Here is a 19,742-nt window from a genome sequence, read left to right on the forward strand (position 1 = left end):
GTTAGCAACACTTGAGCATAGATTTGTTCACCACATTGATTTCTGGAAGACAGATGCTTCAAATGGAAAGAGACAAGGAGGATTTTGACAAAGAGGATGGACACAGTCTTGGAAAGATAGTACTACTAGGGAGGTCCATAAACAGAGAAGCCGAGGGAATGCTGGGTATCCACAGGAGGTGGTAGCATTAGTGGCACTGAAAGCAAAGATGGTTGGGCGCCAAATTCTGACTTGAGACTTTTGCCTCAGGCAGCACTGTTAGCATTTCAAGTCCCATTAAAGGACCCTCCTTTCCTAGCAGATGGTGGCTTCACTGATAACAAAGAAAACAGCAGTGGTGGAGAAAAGATGATGAGACCCAGATTCAAGAAGGCAAAACACCAAGGGAAACGTTATTAACGTTTCCTGGAGAATGAACCACTGAAAATTAAGCAAAAAACTTTAAATGGAAGTGACAAGATGGAAATAAAATAGAGTTGGTTTTATCACGTACATCAAGTACTTCACATGCCTCCCTGTAGACTGATGAGGAAATAGTTAAAATGTATCTAATTTGAAACATAAAGTGTTGCAGACTAGAGTGCATTTTTATATTGGGCACATTTTGTGCTCAGCTGGGATAGTTTAAGTGAAGGTTTGAGAAGCTCTCTCTGAGGAGGGGATATAGAAGTTGAGCAACAAGATTTTGAGTAATCAAAATAAAACTCTGACCCTTATTAAGAAACTTTTATTTCATCAGAAAGAACATGCAATGTCTTTGGCTTAGCTAATTTCTAGAAATAATCTAATTTTTAAATTTCATATATAAGAAAACCTAAATTCTATAGAAATTAATCAAATAGATTGAATATAAAATATTTGTCACACGTGGATGTAACTAGATAAACACATAAAAAGAGCTTTGTACTAAAATTTGTATACATTTGCACATATTTGTATGGACTTTATTAAAGTATAGACCTGGGAAATATACACACACACACACACACACACACACACAACTACTGACACACACACACTTCTCAGGATTCTTTGTCATTAGTCCCATGTATTGGGCTGTTTTGACTCCTTCTGAGTCTTGACCCTCTATTTTACCTTAACCTCGTTTTCATACTGGGAAGTGCTCAACTTTTAATTTATCTGAATCTGGCTTCCATTTGATCTGTGGTTTGTGGGCACTCCCCAGCCTTTTACATTGTTTGTCACACATGTCTACACCTTCCTGATTCTGGCTGCTCACACTGTCTCCTAAATCTAGGTCCAAGAATTATCCTGAGGTGAATACATGGAACTTACCTTCATGCTGGTTTAACAGGGATCTAAAATTCAGTAAGGTGTATGCTTTTGGCAGACCAGCTTTAGTAAGCTTGGTACCTTCAGTTGTGTAATCCAGTTATAGAGCTTATATCACATACTCTATATTGATAACCTGATCAGATTTGCTGTGTTAATTGTCCGGTATACAAAGATGAATAAAGTGTAATGTTGAATCCTCAAGGACCTTGTGGGAAAGAGAGACATATAAATAAATAAATACAATACAATCTAATAAGTACTAGGAGTAGTGATTGACGCAAGGTAAGAAGACCACAGAGAAAAGGGAATAATTAACCCTAGGTTTAGATAAGGGATCATCCAATCCAGTTGGCTTAGTGAAGTCCTGGTTTATGACTCTTGCCCCGTCATCCATTAGAGTTTATTATCAGTCTTCCCCCCTTTCATTCTCCAACGTGTCCCAATTTAGATTAAAAAAAAAAAATTACAGTGTGCCCCTGCTTACTGTGGAAAAATTGAACAAACTTTATAAGAAGATGCAAGATTTGAGATCAGAATTATGGGAAGGACTTTGGTAGTTTGACGAGGCAGAGATGGAAATTACTGGCCAAGAAAATAGGCCCAGTAACCTTAGCTATGTGTGAGTCTGAACAATAACATGTAGTTCATACAGCTGTACTATGTGGGAGAAGGGCAGGATGGTTGGTTGGGGAAGACACCAGTGGCCAGCTGTGGTGAACCTTCTCTGCTACACCAAAGAGCTTGTACATTTTCTTAGAGACAATAGAATCACATTAAAGTTTTTAAAGGATTGACCTTATAAGATCTGCATTTTAATAACATCACATGGAAATAATATGCAGAATAGATGCATGGGGAATAAAACTTTAAGCAGGCAGAATAACTAGGAAACAATTGTAATAATTCATAACAAGAGATGCTGAAGGCCTAAACTGAGACAGAGCAGTGAGGTTACAGAATGGAGAATAGATTTTAAAGTGATTCCTAAAGCAGTTGATAGAAGTTAAAGGTTTATCTGATATGGAGGATAGGAGAATATGAAGAATCTAGGTTATACTCAGTGGACAGTTGGATAGATATTCAAGAGCTCATAAAAGTAGTATGGGCTACAAATGAGAAAGAAAGGTTTGAAATGCAAAGAGGAAGAGTCCAAAGCCAAAACCTGTCCTTCTAATTTTTTTAGGACCATGTGAGGCTATGGGATAACAAAATGGCAACAACTTTAGGAAAACAAAATTTGCAAGAGACTTATCTGATAAATTAGTTTTAGTTAAATAATTATGATGAATATTGGCATTGGAGTTTGAATTGCCAGCATAATTTTTGTTATTTACCCTTATTGAATGTGTTATTGTAGAAATTCTATTATATAATAGGAATTTTTTTCAGACAGAATAAGAGTTCTCCCTCCACAAATCCATTTCGGAATGATTAATATATATAATTAAAGCTATTGGTAAAGGTCCCAGTCATAGTATATGAGTCAGCAGTGAGCTATATTTATGACAGAGCATATAACTCTTCCACTTCTTGTCTTTGGGCAAAAGTAGAATGCTCCATTGAAAGTGTATCTTAAAGTTGCCACAAGCATGTACAAAAATAGCTTAAGTGCTTCTTTCCATTGACAAAGGTAGATCTCTAGAAAAAGTTTTTTAAACTTTTAAAATTTTTTTTTGTCTTTTTAGGGCCATAATCATGGCATATGGAGGTTCTCAGGCTAGGGGTCCAATCAGAGCTGTAGCCACTGACCTACACCACAGCCACAGCAACGCCAGATCCGAGCCATGTCTGCGACTTATACCACAGCTCACCTCAACGCCAGATCCTTAACCCACAGAGCAAGGCCAGGGATTGAACCCCCAACCTCATGGTTCCTAGTCAGGTTCATTAGAAATCATGCATCTTTTAGAGTGACACTTCTCATTTTGGCCCATTTTAAAGTGAGAGTGAACATGCCCAAAAAAGAGAAATGATTATTTCTTACATTCATTTTCTATATTATTGTTATTGGATATTTTTCCCTTCCACCAGTCTGTAAGTAAATTCTGAATAGATATTCAGAATACAAAGCTGTTTGAATTACAGTAAATAAACATTTCTTCCCAAGCATAGAATCATACTTAAAGCTGAGGGTATGCAAAATTGGTGGTCTTCCTCATAGCCCTAGTTCATCAGGCTTGTCACTGAAGAATTCAAATGTATCCTGGATAATGACATGGATAGCCACAATTTTTGTGCCTTTGTCAGATGTGCTATCTTTGCAAACACAGAATAACACAGCCTTAGGATGTGGTCTGCAGCCGCTGAGCTGATGATTGCACTCATTTTCCACCGTCTCAGGAAGGAGGATGGGAAGCAGTTTGCCTTCACATGGAACAGACAAAAATATGGACATGTAGTCTTGCCCCAGGGCTGTGTTAATCCCCCCATCTTCTATCATAATTAATCCAAAGGGACATGGGCTGTCTGGACATTCTGCAGAGCATCACATTGGCCCACTATATCAAAGACATAATATTAATTGAACCAGAGGAGCAAAAAGCAGCAAATATGTTAGATGTTTTGATTCCAGGGGTGAGAGACAGACTTTATAATGGTGTCAGCCATATCAGTAATATTTTAGACATCAGTGGGGCATTCAGGAGCATCCCCTGAAAGTAAAAGAGGAATTGCTAACTTTTGCACCTTTGACTACTAAGAAGGAAACATAATGCCTGGTAGACCTCTTTGCATTCAGGAAGCAGGTGTGTTCCACTTTGGGAAAACAACTCCAACCCATTTAACACATCACATGGAAGGCCGCCAGCTTAGAGTGGGACCTCACAGCAAAGCTCTGTAATAGGTCCAGGTTGTCATGCCGATGACCCTGTTGCTTGGGCCATAAGAGCTAGCAGATGCTGTGGTATTATAGAGACTATATGGTATAATACTAGAGATATTGCATTGGAAATATGTTTTATGAAGTTAATGGCAAGCTACAGTAGGAGAAACACAGTGTAGACCCATATGTTTCTGGAACAAAGATATAACACGTTCACTGAAAACTACAGACCATTGGAAAAATAGCTCCTTGCATGCCACTAACCTGGTAACAAGATGATAGGACATGAAGTGACTTTGGGACCAGAACTTCCCATCAGATGGGGTTATTTCAGATGCACCAAATCATAAGTGTGACAAACACAATAGAAATCTCTTGTAAGGTATAAATGGTACTTCTCAGATCAGATCCAGATCATCAGGCACCCCAGTGCTTGCACAGCTGACTCATGAATAGAGTAGATATAATGACAGAGATGGAAGCCACATATAGACTCAGCATTATAGCTATCTGCTCAACACAGCTGATTTAGCTATGGATGATGCTGAATATCTAACCTACCAGTGAGAGAGAGACCAAAAGTTAGCCCCCAGTGTGGCAGCAGCTCTAAGATCAACCAGGCACTTCATGGAAAGTTGATTACATCAGACTTCCACCTTAGAAAGAGCAGCAATTTACCTTGACCTTAATCAACACATTGTGAATGTGGGTCTGGTTTTCCTGTTCCAAGAGCTTTAGTTCCACCAACACAGCATCATGCATGATATCACACTGGACCAAGAGACCTATTTTACAGCAGAGGGGGAACCACTATGACCATGGATATACTAATCTCAATACTCCACTCCCTAGAAGCTTCTGGCCTGATGGACTAGAGGAATAGTTGCTACTAAGGTACCAGCCTGAAGAGGATAAAGCAAGGAGAGCACTCCATCCCCCAAGATACAGTATATATTCTAAATCAATGACCATTCAATGGCATGATGTCCCCAGTAGGTAGAATACTACTGGGAACAAAAATGATGATAGGAAACAAAAGTGATGATAGAATTGACTCTGTTTATTGCCATTGATCCATTGGACAATTTATCTTTCTGTCCTTATGACTTTGAGCATTGTGGATATAGAGGTCCTGAACCCCAGAGAGGGAATGTTTCCACCAGAGGACGCAGTAAGAGTATCATTAAACTTTGAGTTACAGCTGCCACTTGGTTCCTTTAAGCTCCCTGGATGTGGGCTGTTCTCTAGATATTGTGTGTCCTGAGGTGAGTTAGCTCTCTTTCATTGAGGGCAATGCTGAGGGAGGGCTTCAGCTCTGAGACTTCAGCAACCATCCCTCTTGGTATCTGAGGGAATGAGTTGCTCCATCCTGAAGAGGAAATTTAGTGACAAGCACATCAGCCATCACTGTCCGTTCCTTGTATGGCTTAGATGCATATTCCTTGTGTAGAAATTTAATCCCAACTGGGAAGGATTCCCTCATGATTCTGGTTGGTTTCTTAAAAAATTGCAGGCAATTAGTGAACAAACTACACTTCTCACATTGCAGCTGGTCCTAAGCTGCAAACGATACACATCATCATTTCCATTGTTGCAACCCCACTACAGTTCATCAACTTCTCTACTGGGTCCTGCTTCCTTCACCTCCTTGCAGGTGTGGTTTTGAGAGCAAGTAGTGTTCGTGGACATTTCTGTCCAGCAAATCTTTGTTTCAACATCTCTATTTCCCCTTACCTCAGAAATAAATGAAAGGCCATGTGATAAATAGGGTGCTTAGAGATAAATTTACAAAAACTCTATTGATCTGAATAAATGTACAATGGCATCCTCTTTTCTGCCATTCATTGTCAACTTCTAAGGTAGATCTCTTTGTCCAAAACTTACTTGGAAAATTGGCAAAGAGAATTCTGCCCATACATTTTAATATTGAGGAGATGACATATGCAAAAAAAGCAGTTGCTGAATGTGTTGGTTTACTAGAGCTGGCATCACCTAGAACCACAAGTTGAATGGCTTAGAAAATAAAAATTTTTTGTCTCACCTTATGAAGGCTTGCGGTCCAAGATCAAGGTGCTGGCAGGTTTGGTTCCTTCTGAGGGCTGAGAGGGAGAATCTGTTTCAGGCCTCTCTCCTAGCTTCTGGTGATTTGCTGTCAATCTGTGCCATCCTTGGCTTCTGGCACATCACCTTGATCCCTTGTCTTCATCTTTTCATGGTGTTCTCTATGTGAATGTCTCTGCTACCAAATTACCATATTTTATAAGAACACCAGTCTTACTGGTTCAGGCTCCCCAGTTTGTTACCCACCAGGATTCTTGGCCTTCCTAATCAATAGAAATTGATAAGAGGTCAGACAAAAATTTCAGGCAAGGCTTTATCCTGGGCTCCTTTTGCAACAGGAAGGAGCAAAAACAAATAACAGTTTCCCTTGCTCACTTGCTGAAGGATAAAGGGGTAAGCTGGTTCCCTGTATAGGGTGAGGGTAGGAGGAGGGTCAGGCCAGAGGGGTGGTGTGGTGGTTTGCCTTCCCCTTTGATGGTATTGTGTGCAAGGGTCATGCACAGTCCCCCGCTTTTTGCTCCTGTCTCTTCAGAAGTGGCAGTTGGGTTTTTTCATCTTTTGGTATCTTTGCCCCAGGTGCACATGCATACAATTATTTTTAGTCTCATATTGTTTCATTGTATTTTGTTGCTCCAAGAGACATCTGTCCAGGTGCAAGCACTACAGTGCAAAAGTTCTCAGGCCCAGCCTGGCTCAATTCTATTCCAATATGACCTCATCTTAATTTAACTAATTAATTCTGCAACAACCTTACTTCCAAGTAATGTTACCTTCTGAGGTCGTGGGGTTTAGGACATCAATGTACAAATCTGAGGTGGGTATAGTTCAACCACTAATACTGAACTCTGCAGGGAGGGTTGTATTTCTTAAGGAAGTGGTAGATACAAATACAAATTATTAGAAGTAGTAGGCTTCCTGGACTTTTTTTTTCTTTTTTTTAAATGGGAAAATTAAATCATCATCCTCAAAAACAAAGACTTTTTTCCCCCCACTTGCTCTTGGGGCATTTCCCCCAGAGGTTGCATTAGACGAAGCAGCAGAAAACACTAGACTCCTTTTGTGCCCTGACATGTACTTGTCTCTTTGCTCCATCTGAAAACTTTACGGCATCAAAAGGAAGAAAAAGAATAAAGCATCTTCTCTGCATGAGTCCATAGTAACTGGTTACAGCTAATCTTCTGGAGAAAGAGAATTTAATCTAGCAATTAGAATTATGGGCACAAGTTCTGGAAGATGAAAACCCTCGTCATCCTGTTTGGTTCAATGACTCTGAAAGGCCCACATGCCATGTCCCATTGCCAAATCGCACATCTGCATTTTGGTTGGTACATGCCTTCGGTGTTGGCATTGGCCCTGTGACCACAGAGCTTTCTTTTGCAGCTATTTTAGTGGCTTGGCTCTTTTTTATTCCCCGAGGACTTATGGCGGAGCAAGAGGACACCCACAGTGGAAGCCAAGAGAGTCATCTTTAATGAATGGCATTATTCGAGACCTTGTGATTGTGATTTGCATTGTTTCATAGCATAGCTGGCTACATTCCTCTTACTGAAGGATCAAGTTAAATCAGGCATAAAAGTGATGTGGAATCTTTTCCTTCAGGAAACCTTTCACAAAATCACTCTTGGCCCAGCTGAAGCTCCCTTTTGCCTGACCTGTTAAAGGAATGTTAAATGTTAAGTGAATATGAACCAAGTACTGCATCCTTGGACAGTAGAACTCTATGAGCCTGAGCCTTTGGAGGTACAGGAGCTGCTCCATGCCCTTACCTGTGTCATCTCGTGTGGTAGACCCCTGTGCCCAGCACCCTGCATATAAGACTCAGGTTAGCACTTCCACTGTGGGCTCCCCTCCGGCAACTGTGTCAGTAAACAGAAGATTCAGGAATCTGGTGGAGCTCTGCCATCACTTCCAAAAACATATTTCAGACCCACAAATTGTCAGAGTGCAGAGGGCAGTCAGGGTTGGGGAGGGGGGATGGGAAGTGAACCAAACACTGAAGCAAATAAAAACATCTTTTAAAATGTCGCCTGCTTGCTGCCAAATGTGGGCTCAGAGGGAGTGCCCCTGGGAGCAAGTTCCACATGGCAGGGCCTTCCGTGGAGAAGCCTGGCTGGCAGGCCAGGAGGCTTCAGTAATTAACACTGTCAAAGACTCGTGAGGCCCCATTTCAGCAGCTTGATTTGGAAGCGTTTGCCCGTGTACAGTCACCCTTCAGCGGCACAGCTGCGGTGTGGAGTCCGTCAGCGGCTGGTGCACGTGTGGCCTCAGACTCTTTGTCATGCAGTGTAAGGAAACCTGGGGCTTTTCTCTGATTTTTAAAAAAAAAATAATTAAATGAGGGACTCTGAGAACACTGAGTAACAGTTCCTAGAAATTGTAGCATCCAGGCCCCTAGATAACTAGATCAGAGCTAGAAACCAGGCACAGTCACCTGGGGCCTGGGTATATGGAATTGGCTATCATGGGCTAGAAAGGGGCCTGGGAAAACATTGGTCAGGACAGGTGGAATTACAAGCTATTAAGACTTTAAAACAGGGTATGGTAAGGGAGAAGGGCAGCCATCTCTTGAGAAGAAGAGAAAATTAGTGGGTTGGTAGCCGTGCTGTAATGGAAGAAATACAGACTGAGCATGGAGGTGGTACCCGCATTTCACAAAAGTGCCACTCTAGGGCTATGGCCATGGGGCAAGTGACTTAACCTTTCTAAACTCATCTCTCTCTATATATATACATACACATAACATGAGGCTTATCTCATAGGAAATGTTTTTATGAATACATGTATAGGTGTGTATTATTGAGTACATAAGTTATTGTTTATATTAAGATATAGATATAGGTGCACTGAGCTGTTTATCTGCATTTATTGTTCAACTACTAAGCAATCAGCAAACATTTACTGACTTCCTTCTATGAGCAAGTTGAGTCTTCAGATATGGTTTTAAACATGCCAAGTAAGGTCTCTATTTTCTTGGAGCTAATGTTCTAGTGAGTGAAGTAAAGAAACAGAGGATGGGCTATGTAAATAAATAAGACATTTCCAGGTTATGGGGAGAGCTATGATATAAATTTTAAAGGGGGCCCTTCTGTTCCTATTTACCAAGAGAGAAACTGAAGTCCTGTAGACCAGCTCTGATGGGACAGGCTTCCAAATGCAGGTCTTCAGTCAGAGATGGTGAGCTACACTCAACACTCATCCTCTTAGGTCAGGGAATGTATAGAATCAACAGATGTAGGTTTCCTCTGCTTTTCTTCTTTAGGTAAAATACTGTTTGCTAGGTTTGCATGTATTAGCATCTGTGAATGGAGCCACGCAATATCAAACTACACTCACTTATGCTTTTGACATGTATGTTATCTGCCATTGCTGAGACCTGGGGAAGACACAGTTGGACCTGGGAGAACCAGAGAGCAATGTTATAGACATCTGCCCCTCATTCCATCTGTAGACATTTCTAGCATTTTAGGTGGGATGTCTGTTCCACAAGAAACTAAGGCTCACATAAAGAAGTTAAGTCTGTTGAGTGGAACTGCTTCAGAGAAACAGTTTTGATTTAAGAAAGAAGATGGCATAGTCAGCTTTTTGCTTTTCATGTTTCTTGTTCCTGTCTTTAATGACTTGTAGTGTACATGGTTGAAATACTGGGTAGACATCAAACTTGTATTGTGGGTAAACTCTTGCACTGGGAAGAAGGGAATGAAGTCATGCAAATCTTTGTCCAGGCAAACTTGTTTAGAGATTGGGAACAGCCTCTTGATGGCTTCTTATGTGAAGCTCAGATATAAAATTATGTGAAGCTCAGATATAAAATTATGTGAAACACATGTCTCCCTTGGGCCCTCAGGAAGGACACAGCTTAAAAATGTGTTAAAATAGTGCTAAAAAGAAACCTAAACTCCTAGGTGTGAGCCAGAACTCATGCTTGCTTTGCACAGCAGTTGTTCTTTCAAGCTGACCACACTGCCTTTTGCATGAAGGATCATGTTGATTTGCCAAGGACAGTGTCAAGCACAGGGTCAACCTCAGTGAATGCTCCACCTCAAGCCTGGCCAAGAAAATGAATGAAGGAAAGTGCAATAGAGCAGATCTCTCCCAACACAGGCTCTCTCTCCCTCGCTCATGCTTTCACCTTCTCTTGTTACTTTCCATTGGAATGCCTCTGCCTCAGGCACTTTAATTCTTTTTCCTCCCCTTCATTGTTCTTGCTAACTTTAAATGTCTGCTTTTTTCTCATGTTATTTTCACTGCTAGGAACTCCAAGTTCTTCCCACCCATGCCATGACCGTGACCGTTAATTTCTGTAAAGGAACTTCCCAAAGCCCCACCTCTCAGAAGCCTTCCCCACCTTAGTAAATAGTCCTAAGATTTAAGCAAGATTAACCACATACTCCTAAGTTCCACATGTTGTATTTCTTTCTATAGTGTTTCATGAAACCTTCAGAACACCCTTCAGTGATGCGTGGTATGGTTCCCATTTTACACTGTAAGAAACTGAAGGCCAGAACATCTAAGGACTTCTCCAAGGGTACCCTGCTGGTAAGAGGTAAGTGATGAATAAATCTGCACCCTCTGACACAGGCTTGCCTGCCGGCAGCATGATGTTAGTTCATCTCTGACCCCATTCACCCTTCTTTCCTTATTAGTGAATAGTCGAAAGTGTGACAGCATGCTGAAGGACAAAAATTATGAAAAGTCCTTCTGAATCAGCCTCTGCTGAACCAAGTTGTGGAGTCCCAGGGAGCAATAGCTAAATTCTGGGCAGTAGTAGTTTGGTAAACTTTAATGGTGAGCTTTGTCACTTCCACACTACTGTGCAAAGGTCTGCTCTGACCAGCAACTAATTAATTCTCTTGGGGCAGTTACACAGCTACCAGAAATGTTCTGCTGCAAGGCCCTGCCTCTAGGCATAGTCCTAAATAAGCAGCAGGAGAACCTTGAAGTGGCAGGACTGTAACCATTTCTCCCTGAGGTCAGCACTTGGTGTGCTTGCAGGTTCTGGGCCCAGCAGTGCAGCCCTACACACAGGTGGGTGTTCTGTAAGTGCTTTTTAATGATGGTGGTGGTGATGATGTATGAAGGTCTGTTTATACTTGCAGCGAGGGTCATGTATTTTAACAAGAAGGACTTTTGATTGGCATTTCAAAGAGGCTGGTGTTGTTGGAAAATGTCAGCACCCTGCATAGGAGGGCACTTCATAAGTGTTAAGGGATTGGGTCTGCTAAGGGGATTAGGATAATTGTTTTGGAGTGAATGGGCAGGCTCAGTGGAGGTGACCTGAAGTCATTTTAATGGGCCTAGTGGAGCTCCTGGTGACAACTCATGCCAGTGGATTAAGATGCTCTGATGGAAATTCCCAATCATTGCTTAGCACTGATTCCATTGGGATCCTGACTGCCTTATTGTATTGCTATGCCTGGTAGGCTAACTCAATTTCTGGGCTCAAAGAAATGCTGATCAAAGGAACTGCCACCCCACCATGTGGCACAGGGCTCCTTCCCCTCCGAAGATGAAAGGTGCCTATTTTCATGGCATTTCTCATTTGGGGAGAGTCTTTTAATCCGTGCCAGTTCAAGATCAATCAGGGATGAAGTCAAACACTGTTGGAATAGAAAGTCCTGTGGATGAAAGTCAAGGAGAAAGAAGTTTTCTGAAATGTACTATTGCATTGAGTTTGCAAATTTGAGGAATAAAAGATAAGCTCTGGAATGAATGCAGATGTGGATTCAAAGATTGAGAAGAGTAGTAGTTTATATTGTGTAATAGTAATTCATGTCCTTAAGCTTTTCTCACATGGATGAAAACCTTGAATTTCATGTGTTGGTTGACCTATCCCCAAATGACTGAATCGGGTAATTCCACCAGGCAAAGGTTGAGATGTACAATTGGCCTTCATGTTTAAATACTTTTACTTTAGCCAGTTTGAATTTTTTTGTGTATTGGACTGTGATTGACCATACAAATCACTTCTACCCTAAAAGAACACAAAGAGGGTGTTCTAGAAACAAAAACTGGTTTTTGACACAAGTTTCTTACATCTTGAATATTTAAGGACAATTAACTCCTGATAGTTTCAGACTTTGTGGTGTTGTCAGATAGCCTGGAAACTTTAAGTGTTGATGCTTTCAATGGTTACAGTTTGTCTGTATCAGATGTTCTTTAAAGAAATGGCCAGAGGGGAAAACAGGGTGGTTCAGGGAAAGACAGCAGCCCGGGCACCACCAGCCACAGAATGTACAAGTTTTGCCACAATGTGAGATTTGCACCTGCAGCAAACAAACTTTGGGTTTCTCTAGACTGCAACTTGAGGAACAGTATACACAAATGGCTCTCCGCCTAGAAATTCCATGCCTTCCCACATTGGTTTTGTAAACAGCATCTTAACACCCACATTACATATCTGGCCTAGGCTGCCTATAATCATTTTAGTTCTTTTGGTGAGTGGACAGTAATGGCTGCAGAGGTTGGAATCTTTCCCTTTTGAGTTTAATGTTTAAGTGTGCTTTATTTATGGAGCAAAACCAGCCCAATATAGCTCTTCTTTAAATTAAAAAAAAAAAAAAAATCTGCATCAAAATTTACTGGTCTCTCCACACAGTTCTGGCTTCCTGTAGACACATTCATCTCTGAAACTCCTCACTCTGGATTCTCCAAAGGCCAAGGAGAGTCACGGAGATTTTGATGAAATAGCCCACAACTTTGAAATGTGCTTTCTCTAGAACAGTGTCAGGATCCACTGTGAGTAGATGTTAAAAACTGAAATTCCTGGAATTCAACACAGGTCTTCTGAATCAAAGCCCCTAGTGCTGGTTCAGGAATCTTCTGTTCAGACAAGTTGAAGAAGCACTTTTGTAGACCTCTGCTAGGTACCACCAGCTTGTTTTCAGGAACCCCTGCTAGACTTACCCAGAGTCTTGGGTGAATGTTTCTCATGCGTGTATGGGAATTCAGCTAATTTTTAGCTGCCTACTTTTTGTTCGATTTGAGAGTGATGGATGATGGTCTGAACAATTTACCTAAAACAGAAAGAAGGGATTTTTTTAATTCTCTTTCCGATTCTTTCTTCCTCTTCCCCATCTTCCCCTCATTTCTTCTCTTAAAACTTTCCTGGCCTCAGTTACCAACATATGTGATATCCTGAGGAAGGTAGAGGGGAATATGCCAGACAACAATGAAATGTCAAGGTGAGCCAACCTCATTTCAGATATTCATGTCGGAAGTCTGAGAGGGAGAAGTTGGTTTACAGGTGGGTTCTCCAGGGGAAGGATGGCACATTGCAAGGCTCTTGGGGAGAGCATAGGAGAGAAGGAAGGCTGAATGCTGAAGAATGACACAAAGGCATAATTACTGAGGGAGGATTAATGTCAGTGAATGGAAGATATCCAAGCATAAAAATTCTATACAGAATGCAACCCTATGTAACAATGTGGAAGGATGTGATATGAGGAAAACAAGAGTTTAAAGAAATGTTTTCACTCCTGGCTGAGCCAAAGAAATGAGTATTCATTTATATCCTGAAGCATGGCATCACATGAAGGTTTAACCAATACACCTTCACTCTGAGTACCTCCGAATCCCAAGGGTAAAATCCTAAAGGTAGTGGAAAACACACCTGGGTTATTGTCTCATGCTCACAAAGATCTTTGACACACACCTGTCAAAATGAAGTTCTTTTCTGAGTTCCCCTTGTGGCTCAGCAGTTAATGAATGTGATCCCTGACCTTGCTCAATGGGTTAAGGATCTGGTGTTGCCGTGAGGACATGGCTGGGATCCTGCTTTGCTGTGGCTGAGATGTAGTCCAGCAGCTATAGCTCCAATTTGACCCCTATCCTGGGAACTTCCATATGCTGTGTGTGTGGCCCTAAAAAAAAAGTTCTTTTCTCATAATTCATGTAAACATGACTATGTGTATCTATAAGGAATTAAATGTTTTACTCTGTGCCTTAATTAGTGAAAAATCACCATATGATTTGGGGGTAGCACAAGGCCTCTCCTTGTCCTCTATTATTTCCCTTTCGGCCTCCAGTGCTTCTATTAATTTTTTATCAGAAGAACCATTATTGGTTAGACATGATGCTTAAAAGCATCAAATCACAGAGCATAAAGAGCCATTTCACAACAAGCTACTTAATGAAAGTAGGTAGCTTTCAACTAGAAAATGCTATGGCTAGAAGAGTTTGTATTAGAGAGAGATGGAGAGGTGTTAGGCATGTGTGGTTGGCTGGAGAAGGCAGGCCTGACATGAATGTCACACAGTGAGGGGGGTGGGCGGGGACCATATCAGGCAATAAAGGAAACTTAAAGGCAGCACTGAGGGAGCAAATACCAACAACAACGTTTCTTGTATCATGATAATCCCTTGGCCTAGACCTGACTATGGGTTTCATGGAATGAATAAAACAGGCACAGAAGCTGAGACAGGGAGAAGTTGGGTACATTTTCATATAATCCACAGACAAAACCCTTAAGTTAGCTACATTTTCATATAGTGCACAGACATAACCTTTAACAGGAGTCATAATATGTGTCACCTGGCCATGGAGCTTTTAGCCAAAGACTATTTCCTCTGGGTTAAACCAACACTGATGGATTATCTTAGAGAAAGGATGAACCAATTTCTTTATTTTGTCTAAAGCTGAAGGAAAAGATAATTGACTTCACTCTCCCACCAGTGAATGAGAGAAAAAAATTCATGCTCTTTTTCCCTCAGGCAAAATTAGTTCTAATGATTCATGTCTCTGACAATTGAATTTCCTAGAGAAAAGTATCATGAAAGTTGAATCACTGGTTTTAAAACCCTGATCATAAAATGTGTTCCCTAAGTGAAAAAGAGGATAAACAATGTTTTTTTGTCTTTTCTCTATCACTTGTTTCTTGAGTTTCTTGTTCTTGAATGTGCACTAAGGCCATCAGCGGTGTGGGGGCAAAATGACTGTCAAATATTTCGCTACTGAGGGGTACACTTTGTTCTCGAGGTCCTGTCCCTTGGGTGGGGCCTGCCTTCTCCACCCCAGGGGCTTCACACATGCACAGAGACACATTCAGGGGGTTGGTTCTAAAGTAATGGGACCCCTGTTCACAAACACGTGTGAAAATCAGCCTCCTGATTTTAGAACTTAGGTTGAGTGTATTTGGGTTTGAGCTGAGGGAGTCAAGGGGTCTTCGGCAAATAGGAGAGAGCATATCATGTCCATGTGGCTTAGGATATGTTTTTAAAACCAAAACACAACAATAAAACCCCAGATATAAAACTGCTGATCTGATTCAATTTCTGGGGCTCCAGTAGATGGCTCCTGCTTTAAAACCAGGTTTTTTAAAAAAACAGAACAGAACAAAACAAATAACAACACCAACAAAAACTGACACAATTTGGAGTTCCCGTTGTGGCTTAGTGGATTAAGAACCCAACATAGTGTCTGCGAGGATGTGGGTTTGATCCCTGGCCTCGTTCAGTGGGTTAAGCATCCGGCATTGCCGTGAGCTGTGGTGCAGGTTGTAGACACAGCTCAAATCTGGTGTTGCTGTGGCTGTGGTGTAGGCCAGCAGCTGTAGCTCCAATTCAGTCTCTAGCCTGGGAACTTCATATGCCACAGGTGTGGTCCTAAAAAAGTAAAGTAAAATAAAATCAGTTTTTATATTTACAAATGACATTCCAAACTCAAACTTCAAGCCGGTTTGAGATTATGGCTTATTTTGGGTCGTCTACCTTTCTTGATATTCCATAATTAAACTAGTAATTGAAAGGCAAATAATTAAGGGTTATACATTTCTTTGACTTATAAAATGGAGTATGGATAAAACCCAAATACTGGAATTTATCTAAGTATGTATACTCTTTCGTTGATTTTATTTATATGTAGGTAAATATTGTGAGCTGACGCTAGTGAAGGGAAAGGACTTTGAGATATATTCTGAGTAGAAAATGGTCAAAAAGGAAAATAACCCCAAACTATTGGGAGGCAGAATCTGTGTAATGTTGTTGCTTTACTGTTGTTATGATTATCATTATTTCCTAATGTAGTAACATACCTAGTACTCAGTAAGGGCTCAATTCATGGCTGTTGAATTTTAAAAAATCAAAGTTACTCTATTGTACTCCACCTTCTGCAGCTTTTTTTTTTTTTTTTTTTTTATTTCAGATGAAGTCCTGGTAGAAATGTCAGTGTAATCAATAACCAATCCACCGGGATAAGAGCATGACAAAAAATTGTGTCTTAAATTAGGAAATAAATGAATATAACTCTATTCCCAAAGTCCCAGAGACAGAAAACATCCTGGCAATATTGTAATTTGTTCATGTCTCACTGAAATAACGCCTCTTAAAACTGAAACATCTACTAAGAGGACGGATGTGCAGTAAATCTGCACCAGTTAAACCTTAATAGTGTAAATGAAACCTTTAAATTGTGTGAACCACTAGCAGCCTTGCAACTCTTTACATGTGCAAAGAATTGAATGAAGACATATGGTCACCATCAACTTGGTTATTTAATTCTGAGATGACACACGTATTAATCTAACTGAAAGGGGAAGCTACTATAGAGCTGGTTGTAATTAGCCAACCACAAATTTCTATAACCACTTCAGTCTAAACCAAAAGCCAAAATGGCATTTCATGATTACACCATCCCACCCGGATTTGCATTTCTTGATGAATTCCCAAGGTTAGGATGTGAGCCATACTGTAAAACCAACCCTCAATTACACCTTTTTAGAGGGGAAGATTAGTGGCAGGTGGTGCCTGCTATAAAAGCCTCGTTAAAACACCTTCTGGTGGAGTTTCACAAAAGGAAGCCACCAGATGGAGGCCCATCTCCACATGGTAGTCTTACCTCAAATGAGACTTTCACCTGACACTTGGGGGACAGACAATTTTTTTCTCACCTAACAAGCCACTGAGGTTGAAAAGACGATCTATTAGGATTAATCGCACTTGATCACTAATCCATTGTAATGCCATATGCTGAAAGTGTTGTTCACTGTTAAGCCTGGAGCCAGGTAGAGCCCCTCTGGTAATGCAAACCCTCCCATTTTCCTGCAGCTAATCTAATTTCACCTTTTCCCAGACCTCAGATGCCAGAAAGGATGCTTAGCTCTTCCTGCACTGCCTCTGATGCCTTTTTGAATGGTAGCAAATCTGATCTCAAAGGTAATGATGCTGAAACCTGCTGACTAATTGGAAAGTGATTTTCCTGGTGTTGCCTGCCTGGTGGGATGAACGGGCAGAAGGGATTTGTGCCATTGTGCACACATTCAAAGACTCCTTTCCGGCGTTCTCATCAGCACAGCTTGGGGTTGCTCATCTTCCCCTTTCCACTAAGTGCCTCTGCCGAATCTGGGATTTACTGGGATTGGAACAATTGGCCAGCCAGGTAGAGAAAGTGAAGTTGACGTTTCCTAAAGAGGATTCTGCCACCTTATCAGTTGTTGAAATGACACAATTTTTTTGCCCCTGTTGTTGGCCTTTGGGATGGATCCAAAGCATTAAATGCCAGACAGCATGACTCCCATGCTATGTGTTTTTGGACATGTTATCTCTTGTATGTTTTGCATAAAGCTACTTACAAGGCACCACTCACTGAGTTGCTTTCTAAAAGAAAGCAAGGCCTTTGCAGTGCAAGGCCCCACGTTGACAAGTTGCACACATGAAAGTCATCACACACGTATGGCCACATGGGCCCCACTCAGTTTGCTCTTATCCTGGGCCCCCAATATGAAGAGTTATGTGGAATAACTTCCAAGGCTTTGAGATATTTTGCAGTCACTTGGTCCCAGTTATAGACAGACTTCTAGAAGAGACAGAGTAAATAATCCATCTGCAATGTATACTAAACAATAGTGTCAAAGAAAGAATTATTTTTCCTTAGTAATGCCATATGCATTTGGCTGGTATGGCCTGACCTTCTGATGCCTCCTAAGTGCAGTGTTTCACATATTCCTAATGAACTGCTCCCCCAAATGCAATTATCTTCACAGCCATCATTGTTATATCTAACCAGTGTGTCAAAACTAGAATCTATACATTGTGTAGTCATTAAGTGTGTGTGTCGGGGGGAAATACTTACCAAAATGTAGTTTCTTAGACCTCTACACACAGACTTATAAGATCAGAGTCTCTGGAAATAAAATCCAAGAAGAAGCTTTTTTTTTTTTTTTTCTTTAAACAAGTTTCCCAAGAGATTGTTGGGGGCACATTAAAACTAAAGGTCCAGGGAGTTCCCATTGCTACTCAGCAGTAATGAACCTAACTGTAACTATGAGGATGCAGGTTCCATCCCTGGCCTTGCTCAGTGGGTAAGAATCCGGCATTGCCATGAGCTGTGGTGTAGGTGCAGACACAGCTCAGATCCCATTTTGCTGTGGTTATGGCGTAGGCTGGCAGCTGCAGCTATAATTTGACCCCTAGCCCAGGAACTTCCATATGGTGCAGGTGCAGCTCTGAAAAGCATTTTTTTAAAAAGTCCAAGAAAAAGAAAACGGGATCCCACTCCTACTCTGAATCACAGATCACAGCCAGGGTCCCACAGACCCCTTGTTTCCTCGTATTGAAGGTCAAGGGCAGTAATGGGTCAACAAGTTTCTCTGAAGGGGAAGGCAAAGTGCCCTCACTGGACATTTATAACTAGGCAAGGCTGCTATGAGTGGTTTTTGTTATCCAAATCGTATATCTAATATGTCCCATATTGAACATGTTTATGAAGCACTTAAAACATCTTAAACTTCTAATGACACATATGAATCTCTCTAGCTTTGTTCTTATAGTTTATGTCATCACCAGATACCACAGATAAAACTACAGCTCCAGCTTTCTGCAGCCGAAAGACTTTGTCTTATCACACATGAGAACTGCTGGATTTGACCCTGGGCCTAAAACTGCCCCTCAAGGACAATGGGGAGCCTTTCTGTTTGTGTGCAGGACAGAGTCTTCTCTGGGCTGCTGAGGGGTGCAGGGGGCTCAGAAAGCAGCTGATTGGCCAGGGCAGCCATCTCACTGCATTGAGATCCCCAGGACCCTGGGGCACTGTGGGGCCTGCAGGGGGTGGCTGATCATTCTCAGGTGTCTGGCTCTCCAGAGCAACCAGGGACATTTTGGTGCCAAGCATTTGTGGGATGAGACCTAGGAGGGGTCTGAGGCCCTGCATGGACCAATGAGAGCAACAGTCGGAAGACTGGCATGGCATTCCTGGATCCCATTCCTCCCTGGTAGCTGGTGAGGCCTGGAGATTTACATTAATCTTAAAAATGTAAAACTTAATTTGACCTTATTTCTCTCCAGTGTGTGTGTGTGTGTGTGTGTGTGTGTGTGTGCGTATGTGTGTATGTGTATGTATACATGTGTGTGTGTATGCGTTTATACATAGACATGTATTTTTTTGGAGGGGATGTCATACTCCCTGCCTATTGCTTTTTTTTCCTCCCTTGTTGGTCTGCTGCTAAGTGGGAAAATGACCTCTGTCATGATGTCCTTCAAGAAATGTGAGTCCCAGTGACCCTCACGATGTAGTGGTGGAATGAAAGGGGGCACCCAGAATTTAGTTTGTGATATAACAAATACACATGATCTTG

The 19,742-nt window shown here is 41.4% G+C and overlaps 1 long non-coding RNA gene across 1 annotated transcript in view; it reads left to right on the plus strand.

The window, feature by feature from the left end:
* LOC106509172 (uncharacterized) overlaps window positions 1-19,742 on the plus strand; it is a 470,845-nt gene that overhangs the window by 14,739 nt on the left and 436,364 nt on the right. Inside the window, exon 2 of the long non-coding RNA XR_014821706.1 lies at window positions 10,601-10,721. This is a non-coding gene — a long non-coding RNA (uncharacterized LOC106509172). The remainder of the gene's footprint in view (window positions 1-10,600; window positions 10,722-19,742) is intronic.

The sequence above is a fragment of the Sus scrofa genome, chromosome 1 (genome assembly GCF_054392235.1).
Source record: "Sus scrofa isolate SSC_HxYL_T2T_F1_AM1 chromosome 1, Sscrofa_HxYL_maternal_Yorkshire_Landrace_v2.0, whole genome shotgun sequence".
NCBI lineage: Eukaryota > Metazoa > Chordata > Mammalia > Artiodactyla > Suidae > Sus > Sus scrofa.